The 9,011-nt window shown below is 47.5% G+C and overlaps 1 long non-coding RNA gene across 1 annotated transcript; it reads left to right on the top strand.

Moving 5' to 3' along the window:
• Positions 1 to 962: 962 nt before the first annotated feature.
• LOC141987589 (uncharacterized) lies at positions 963 to 5,677 on the top strand. Its single transcript, XR_012639583.1, has 3 exons — positions 963 to 1,046; positions 3,736 to 4,089; positions 5,505 to 5,677. It is a non-coding gene; the product is annotated as an uncharacterized LOC141987589 (long non-coding RNA).
• The last annotated feature ends 3,334 nt before the right edge of the window (positions 5,678 to 9,011 follow it).

Below are 9,011 nucleotides of genomic sequence, written 5' to 3' on the forward strand. Positions count from 1 at the left end.
CTGGACTCCTCTTTACACAATGGAAGGAGAACTATTATGTCCTCTATGGCTGCAGATGCTGAGCCAGTTTCTCCATGTCTGCATTTTGTGTAGTCACTTGGAAAGGAGAAAGTTCAAATTAGAATAGCAGAGTTTTTCACTCCCTTTGCATTGGTGTTAATGACCATGCAAAGTGCAGGGCACTGGTGATGTCACGGCAGAGTTAGAAAGGCAGGTGCAGCCTTACACCATATAATGGCAGACAGCTAAAAAGTGACACATTTTATAAGCGCTTGTATACAAATGCCTGATGTCTAAATACTAAGATGGGTGAACTGGACTGTCTGGTATTAAATGAGGATACTGATATAACAGGCATCACAGATGTGACCAGGGCCTATCATGCTGACCAACAGAGTCTCGTCTGTTTCCTTGTGTCCCTCCTGGCTGGGTCCCACTGTTGTCTCTTGTCTCATACTTAAACTGTGAACTCTTTGGCTATGTCTACACAGCAGCTGGCAGCCAGCCTCCCGGCCTGGGTAGACAGAGTCATGCTAACAGGGCTCGAGCTAGCACGCTACCAGTAGCCATGTAGCTGTTGTGGCTCGGACCATAATTTGGGTCCTCCAGCCCACCTGACCCCTATTTTTAGCGTGCTGGCTTGAGCCTCGCTGGTGTAAGTCTGTCTGCCCGGGCTGGGGGGCGCACTGCCAGCTGCAGTGTGGCCGGTCCCTGGCCCCAACGGGCACGTCTTCCCATGTATGTGCACAGCACCCGCACAATGGGGCCCTGGTCCATGATGGGGTCCTTAGGCACTACCACAATATTACTGATAAATTATCCTGTAAAATGATCCAAGCGCTGAGCTGGCCTCTCTTCCCAAGCGGATCAGCTTGCCAGGGTTACTAGGACGGTTTGGACTTTCTGTGCAGGAGTCCTGCAGATGTATGTGATGGGATTACTTTTTTTTTTTTTTTTTTAACAGGGAGTTTGGAAGAAGGTCTGAGAAATGGCAGCGCACAGCAGCGTTTGGGCATTGGCTGGATTTTTTCTCGTTGTCCTGGCAGGTAAGGTGACCGATCTACTCTCTTGCTACCGCTTTACCAAACTGGAAAAAGTCCCACTGTTTCCCCTAATGTCTCTGTAGCTCTTCAAACGCTCTTGTCTTCAGTGTCCCTGACTTGCAACCCTAGTGAAACCCTGGTGTCATGGGGGTAACTGGGTGGGCGGCTCCGTGCTAATAGGTCTCATTGCTGCAGGGCAGCTGCTCCCGGAGCCGGCTCCATGATCTTGCTCAACTTTCTATAGATATATAAATGCACCCAGCCCTGCTTCGTGCCCCTCTGTGTACCTGGCCAGCGCTTGGTCTGCGGGTTCAAAACCCAGCCTGTGAGAGTTGTTTGGGGGGGCTGTTCTCACTCCCCATCAACCCCCCCCCACACACACACACCTCCTGAGCCTGACTATAGGCCAAAGAATGAAAATGGGCCCATACAGAATGGGGGAGGGGGGACTGTGGAGTCAGTATACAAAGCAAAGCACACGGCGAGGTGTGGCCCTCACACGACGGAGGGGAAATAGAAGCCTCAGTACAAACATCTGGCCACTTCCCTTCCCCAGCATTTTGAAAATCCAACCCTTGGTCTGTCGAGACAGGTGAAACGTCTGCCCGTATCCCCACGGACACCTGCACTGCCTCCATCCAGCATGTGCTAAAATGATCTGCCTTGCCCCAGTCTGGCTGTCCAGGCACCAGATTCCTGCTAACTAGGGTTGCAAACTCTGACTGAAGCTATTCCAGGAGATTATTTTCCCCCCCGCAACATGACAATGTCATTTTTTTAAAATGTCCCATTAAAACCTCCTGGGCTGGTTTCAATAATCACCGGGAGATCGATGCCGATTCCAGGAGACTCCAGGCCAAGCCTGGAGAGTTGGCAACCGAACTCCTAACCCCCCATCCCCCACCACGTCCCCTCCCAACTCTCAGACCCGTTCTCCTGCACTGATCACGGGCAGAACATTTATTATGGTTCTGGGGAAGCAAAACAAACCAAGTGACCTCCCTGCTTCTACCTGTGGATTTCCCAGTGTGCTTTGCCTTCCGGGTGTCTGCCTTTTCGACTCTTTGGGACAGGGGTTGTTTCTGTACTGTGCTGTATTGTATACTGGCTGGGGAGAGGGGATGACCCCAGGAGTTGTAGGGCAGTGAGGTTAATTTAAATAATGGGCAAATTGGTAAGATTTAAAGTTGTTGATAATCTGCCACAAAAGCAGTGAAGTCCATGGTGCAGGCCTGCTTTCCCAGGAAGGTTCTCATTTTTGTAAAGCACTTGAATTAATCACAACCTCTGGGTAGGTGATTTCTCCACTTTGCAGATGGGGAAATTGAACTGAAATGACTTGCACGAAGCCCCGCCGCTAGTCAGTAGCGAAGCCGGGAATCCTGCAGCCTGGTCTGCACTACAGAGTTAGATCGACGTGAGCTGCCTTGGGTCGCACGAGCTGTGGAAGTGTCTTCGCTTCCGTTTGGCTCCCGCCAACGTAAGCGCCTCTCGGTGCTGATTTAGTAACACCACCTCCCTGCGTGGCAGAGTCAAGGTTGATGCAGTTAGGCCGATGCTGTGTCAGCGTAGACACTGCCTCCCTTGTGTCGATTGTTCCTGGCTCTCCAGAACCGTCACACAGTGGCCCACGCTGACAATAGAATCGATACAGCGCACCAGGTGAGAACACGCACGGCCGACACAAGGGGCCACGTGTGCGCACGCACCAGCGACTTAACTGCGGTGGCTGTATGTTGATGTACGTTAGGTTGACGTAATCTGCCCTGGTTCTTAGGCCAGCCCTACACGACAGACTAACATGAAGGGGAAAGGAGTCCAGGAGAGCTGGCTGTATTTCAAGGAATCCCTGTTGAGGTTACAGGGACAAACCATCCCGATGAGTCGAAAGAATAGTAAATATGGCAGGCGACCAGCTTGGCTTAACGGTGAAATCCTAGCGGATCTTAAACATAAAAAAGAAGCTTACAAGAAGTGGAAGGTTGGACATATGACCAGGGAAGAGTATAAAAATATTGCTTGGGCATGTAGGAATGAAATCAGGAGGGCCAAATCGCACCTGGAGAAGCGCACAGAAGCGCTTCATCCTGGCAGAAGTGGGGATCCCAGAGGCAGGGGGGTGCAGTAGGTCTGCACACACATGATTTCCTGAGATGTCACCGCCTCCCACGCCCTTCAGGAGCCGCTTCTGCAGGAAAGTGTCCCCCCGGCAGGTGCAGGTCTCTTACTCGCTGAGCAAAGCCCTGCTGTTGGCCTCAGCAACGCTGGGGTGTTCTGGTCTGATCCATAATGCACGGAATGTGTGGCGATGGATCTGCTGCCAGCCAAACCTCTGGGGTTTCCCTGCGAGTGTGATGACACTGGGGAACCTATTGCTGTTGGAGATCTGTCAAAGATGGGAGCTGAGCATTGGCGTGTGTTATTGACAGCATTGTGGACAAGATGAGGATGGACAGGAACGCAGGGGCCGTTCTCCTTACCTACGTCCCTCTGTGCTTTTAAGACTTCGGGTGGACGGGTTATGTCCTGAGGCAACTTAGCTGCCCCTGAACCTTTGGTTCTTGACTTCTCGTTAAAATTAGCATTGTGACCCCAGCCAGCCATGGCCCTAGAGGCTGTATCCCTTGACAAGGGTAATAGAAATTGTTTCAGCTGACTTTGAGTAGTGCCATGTCCTTCTTCTCTCTTTCAGCCTGTGACCATGTCGGAATTGAAGCGGATGTCGGTGAAGATGTGCTCCTGCCCTGCATTGTCAAACGTGGAGACGCTATCAGTCTTTCAAACCCGACAGTTAACTGGCATTGGTCAGGGAGTTGTGAAGTCGTGAACAGCTTCCACTATGGCCAGAACCATCCAGAGTATCAGTGTGGACAATATAAGGGGAGAACGGAGTTCTCTTCTCAGGGATTGTCCGATGGCAACGCTTCTCTCCTCCTGAAGAATGTAACCCCCGCTGACTTTGGGAACTACACCTGTCATGCCAGTTTATATGAGAACACTCCCCAAACTTTACAGATTGTCCTGCTTATGCAGAAAAAGACCCAAGGTAGGTCAGCAGTGTTCCCTTATCAACGTTGCTGTGACGGTTGTCCTTTCAGTGAGAACCCCACGAGCCCTTTAGCATAATTTTGAAGCAGGAGCCTGCTGTGATAAGTGACATTAAGAGAAGCATCCCGGGGATCAGTTTTTTCTCTCCATTACTCCGTATCTACCACGATCTGTTATTAGAAGTAGAAATGGAGCTTTAACTGTCAGTGCCATGATGGGAGAAGGAAATGTAGATCGAGTTGGGTTCTTCCTTCTCTCACTCCATCACCAGTAATAGGGACACTGCAGAGCGAATGATGCCCTCTCTTGATCCCCTGTAACCCCATTAGGCTTCAGTGGAAATGTTCCAGTGTAACTAGGGGCACAGTTTGGCACACAGAATCTCTATTTCTGGTGATGTTTGAGGCGGGAAGAGCCCAGCTTGACTCTCAGATCCCAGGATGGGTTTGCGGAGTCTGTTTCTGCCTCCTGTGGGTTTTCCCTACTGGCAGGCGCCGCAGTCCCTGTGCTTTGAGGAGTGCAGTGTCTGGGATTGTGGTTGGTTCTGTAGGGGGGCCTAAGGTGTTAGCGCATCTGCTAGCACCAGGCCAGACACACTGTGTGGCCCAAAATGTGCTTTTTCAAGCCGTCTTTCGGATCATGTACTAAACACGCCAAGATGCAATGAGGCCTTTGAACTCCTTCTGGTGAGACAGGAAGCTCAGTCAAAGGTTTTCAGGGTCTGATTCATGTAGAACTTAGGGAATTTTTATCTTTCAATTTACGGGGAAATAAAAAGCACCAATCCCAAGTTCTAGGTGTCCTGTTATCTCCCTCTTTGTGACCCTCCATTCCCACCATCAGGCTTCCCTGGTGCATTCAGGAAACTGAATTCTGGAATCTGTAACCCCAGGACTCCAGTTTAATAAGGGACATGGGGGGTGTTTCGGATCCTGTAACTTCAGCGCTCCAACTCTGCCAATAGCGTTGTGCCGGCACACGTGAGCGCTCTCCGGCTCACTGCTGCAGCTACCCATTCTAGCCAAACTTCTTCCCAGCCCCATTTGCAATTTTGCTCTGGGTCACCTAATTGCTAGGCCATCAATCCATCTGCTACTGGCCACCTTGAGATGAGCCAGACCCTTGCTGTGTCTCAACCTGCTGCTCTTATTGCTACCCACCTGGATGTCTAGTGTCCCTTCCCCTTAGCATTTCTGCATTTCCTGCCGAGTGCCACCACCATGTTCCCCATCTTTCCTGTGCATTCACTCCTGATTGCCCACCTGTGGTTTTTAAGTCCATAACCCTTATAGCAGAATGCCTGGCTGTATGGAGCAAGCACTAGTAACAGCTAATTGCAACTGGGAGGGAGGGTTTATATTGGAAGTGGCTGGAGGCAGTTCCAGCTTACTTAATCATTTTACTGTTTTGCAGGTGCAACTGTTCAGACAGACGCCTACGTTCCAGGAGGACATGAAAAACGACTCCGCGTTCTAAGCGTTTGTGTGCCATTGAGCGCACTAGTGATTCTTGTAGTAGGGAGTTTTGCAGGGTGCTGTTGGTGTAAAAAGACTACGAAGGCTAAAGAAGGTATGTGCAATAGTGTGTGAGAGACGAGTCGTTTTAAAAATCAGTTTTCATTATAATGCCAAACCAGTGTTGGATCATATTAAAGAAGTTCTGTATTAAAATCACAAATGAGTTTGATTCCCCAAAGTTTAAATTCCAGGGTATTACTAATTAAGAGGTCTCTTGGTTTTTAGTACTGTTTCTCTCCCTCTCTGTGTGAAACTTGCAAGCTGCTAATTGCGTTAGTACATTCTAAGACAGAGTCTGTTCTCAAAGCAATTCTTTGTAACAACAACTCCTCATACAGAGAGAGACTCAAAGCAATACTCTGTAACAACAGAAACAGCACCCATAGACTCCCCACCCTTTTGTTGTATTCATCTCGCTTTGTTAACAATTGTGAATAAAATAGAGATAGAGGATGTATGTGGATGGATGCTTGGTGTGGATAATAACTGAAGGAACAGGGAGGTGCCAGCCTAAGAATCCAATGTCCATCTGCCGAAGAAGGCGTCAAGTGGAAATAACCAGAGGACCCCGGAGGGCAGACTGGAATTCACCCAACAGCCTCAAGAATGGGAGAACCAAAGAACAAGATAACATCTGGCAGCACAGAGCCATCAGGAATGTGCCATCTGCTGATTGATTCAGCAACAGCATGATGAAGCAATTCCCATGGACTGGCATAGGAAGAAATTCCTATAAAAATGGACTCTAGAAAGTGAGAACTTTGGGGTCTGATTCTGCAAACCAACTTCCAGGAGCATCAGATGAGCATCTGACAAGGCCCTGCTGCCTCCTCGTGTCCAGGCCACCTGGCCAGTGGCTTGGCATGAGCAACTCTAAGGCTGGTAACTATGATAACAACCTTGCAGAACCTCTGTGTGTGTGTGTGTGTGTGAATGAATGAATGAATGAATGTGTGAATAAATATGAAATTGAATGAAATGTTATACCAATAAAATAAAAACCAGCAGGATCTTATTAAAGGGGAAAAGGCAAAATGCCACATTTATTGTGAATACAGAAAGAATCATAGTAACCAGTTAGTTATAGCTATAACATTCCATTCAATTTCATATTTATTCATACACACTATACATTGTTACAGGGGTACTTATCATTAAATTTATTAAAATTATCTTGTTATACCATGCCTTTTATTTAGACAATTTGTTTGCTGACCAGGTTTGTCCTTTATCTGCAGCTTTTTTGTGCTGCTAGTTCTTTCCTTCCTTTATCATTTAGGTAATTTGCATTTTCACAGACGCTTCCTGCTTTTGGATTTAAAATCATCAGCAGCTCAGAGACTCTATCTTAAAAGGGACACAATCAACTTTCACCAGAGTTTTGATTACTTTTTTAACTTCTGCTTCCAAAACACACAGCAATCTGAAAAAGAAAACCCAACCTATTGTGGCTCCCTTTGGAGCCCTAATAGCATTTCAATTAAGTAGCATGGTATGTTTGCATTTCTTTTGCCCCTTCTACAATATACCCTGCACATATTCTGGGGCAAATGCACATTCCTTCCATAGTTTAACTTCTGTAACATTATCCATATCAATTTTTACATAAGGTGTAACTATTTCTTTTTTTTTTTTTTTTTTTGCTTACAGAGTTTTCATGTACCTTTATCAAAGTGACAGTCTGATTACTCAGAGCCATTTTAAGACTCAGTGTTTCTAACATTGTTTCTTTTTGTTTTGTGCACCTCACCCCTGCTGTTGCTTCAGAGGGGCACTGTCTTTTTTAATTTCTTATTTATTTATTTTTTTTACTACAGTTCTCATCTGCTATTTTGTTACAAAAACCAACCAACCAACCAAAAAGAATCCAGAATTTTTTTTTCTATTCTCCTGATTTTGACTGCCCTGCTACAGCCACAACTTAAAAACATTTTAAATTTTGTAAAGCATTGAGTTACCTTTTAAGGGTAAAATGCCAAATCCCAAAGCTAAACAACACTAATCACCTGTGTCTAGCAAAAAGGTCTGTCAGTTTTGCAACTTTGAATTAAAGAGTCAAATGGATTTTTAGTGGCATTATTTAAAACAAAACCAATTGATCCTTAGAACTTTACATATTTACACACACACAGATAGATACATACACATTTTCTTTTCTAACCACCCTGGTGTCTGGCTGCGCATAACCAGTGGCCAGGCGATTTGCCTCAACCTCCCACCCCGCCATAAACGTCTCCCCCTTACTCTCTCAGATATTGTGGAATACACAGCAAGCAGTAATAACAATGGGAATATTGGTTTCGCTGAGGTCTAAGCGAGTCAGTAAACTGCGCCAGTGTGCTTTTAAACATCCAAATGCATACTCTACCACCATTGTGCACTTGCTCAGCCTATAGTTGAACAGCTCCTGACTACTGTCCAGGCTGCCTGTGTATGGCTTCATGAGCCATGGCATTAAGGGGTAGGCTGGGTCCCTAAGAATAACTTTCGGCATTTCAACATCCCCCACGGTTATTTTCTGCTCTGGGAAGAAAGTCCCTTCCTGCAGCTTTTGAAACAAACCAGAGTTCTTGAAGATGTGAGCGTCATGTACCTTTCCTGGCCATCCCACGTTGATGTTGGTGAAACGTCCCTTGTGATCCACTAGTGCTTGCAGCACTATTGAAAAGTACCCCTTGCAGTTTATGTACTCGCCGGCTTGGGTGCTCCGGTGCCAAGATAGGGATATGGGTTCCGTCTATGGCCCCACCACAGTTAGGGAATCCCATTGCAGCAAAGCCATCCACTATGACCTGCACGTTTCCCAGGGTCACTACCCTTGATATCAGGAGATCTTTGATTGCGTTGGCTACTTGCATCACAGCAGCCCCCACAATAGATTTGCCCACTCCAAATTGATTCCCAACTGACCGGTAGCCGCCTGGCGTTGCAAACTTCCACAAGGCTATTGCCACTCACTTCTCAACTGTGAGGGCTGCTCTCATCTTGGTATTCTTGTGCTTCAGGTCAGGGGAAAGCAAGTCACAAAGTTCCATGAAAGTGCCCTTATGCATGCGAAAGTTTCGCAGCCACTGGGAATCGTCCCAGACCCGCAACACTATGCGGTCCCATCAGTCTGTGCTTGTTTCCCAGGCCCAGAATCGGCGTTCCACAGCATGAACCTGCCCCATTAGCACCCTGATGCCCACATTGCCAGGGCCCGTGCTTTGAGAGAAGTCTGTGTCCACGTCCTCATCACTCTCGTCACCGTACTGATGTCGCCTACTCGCCCGGTTTCGCTTTGCCAGGTTCTGGTGCTGCATATACTGCTGAATAATGCGCGTGGTGTTTAATGTGCTCCTAATTGCCGAAGTGATCTGAGCGGGCTCCATGCTTGCCATGGTATGGCGTCTGCACGGAAAAT

The sequence above is a fragment of the Natator depressus genome, chromosome 1, assembly GCF_965152275.1.
Source record: "Natator depressus isolate rNatDep1 chromosome 1, rNatDep2.hap1, whole genome shotgun sequence".
In the NCBI taxonomy this organism is placed as follows: Eukaryota; Metazoa; Chordata; order Testudines; family Cheloniidae; genus Natator; species Natator depressus.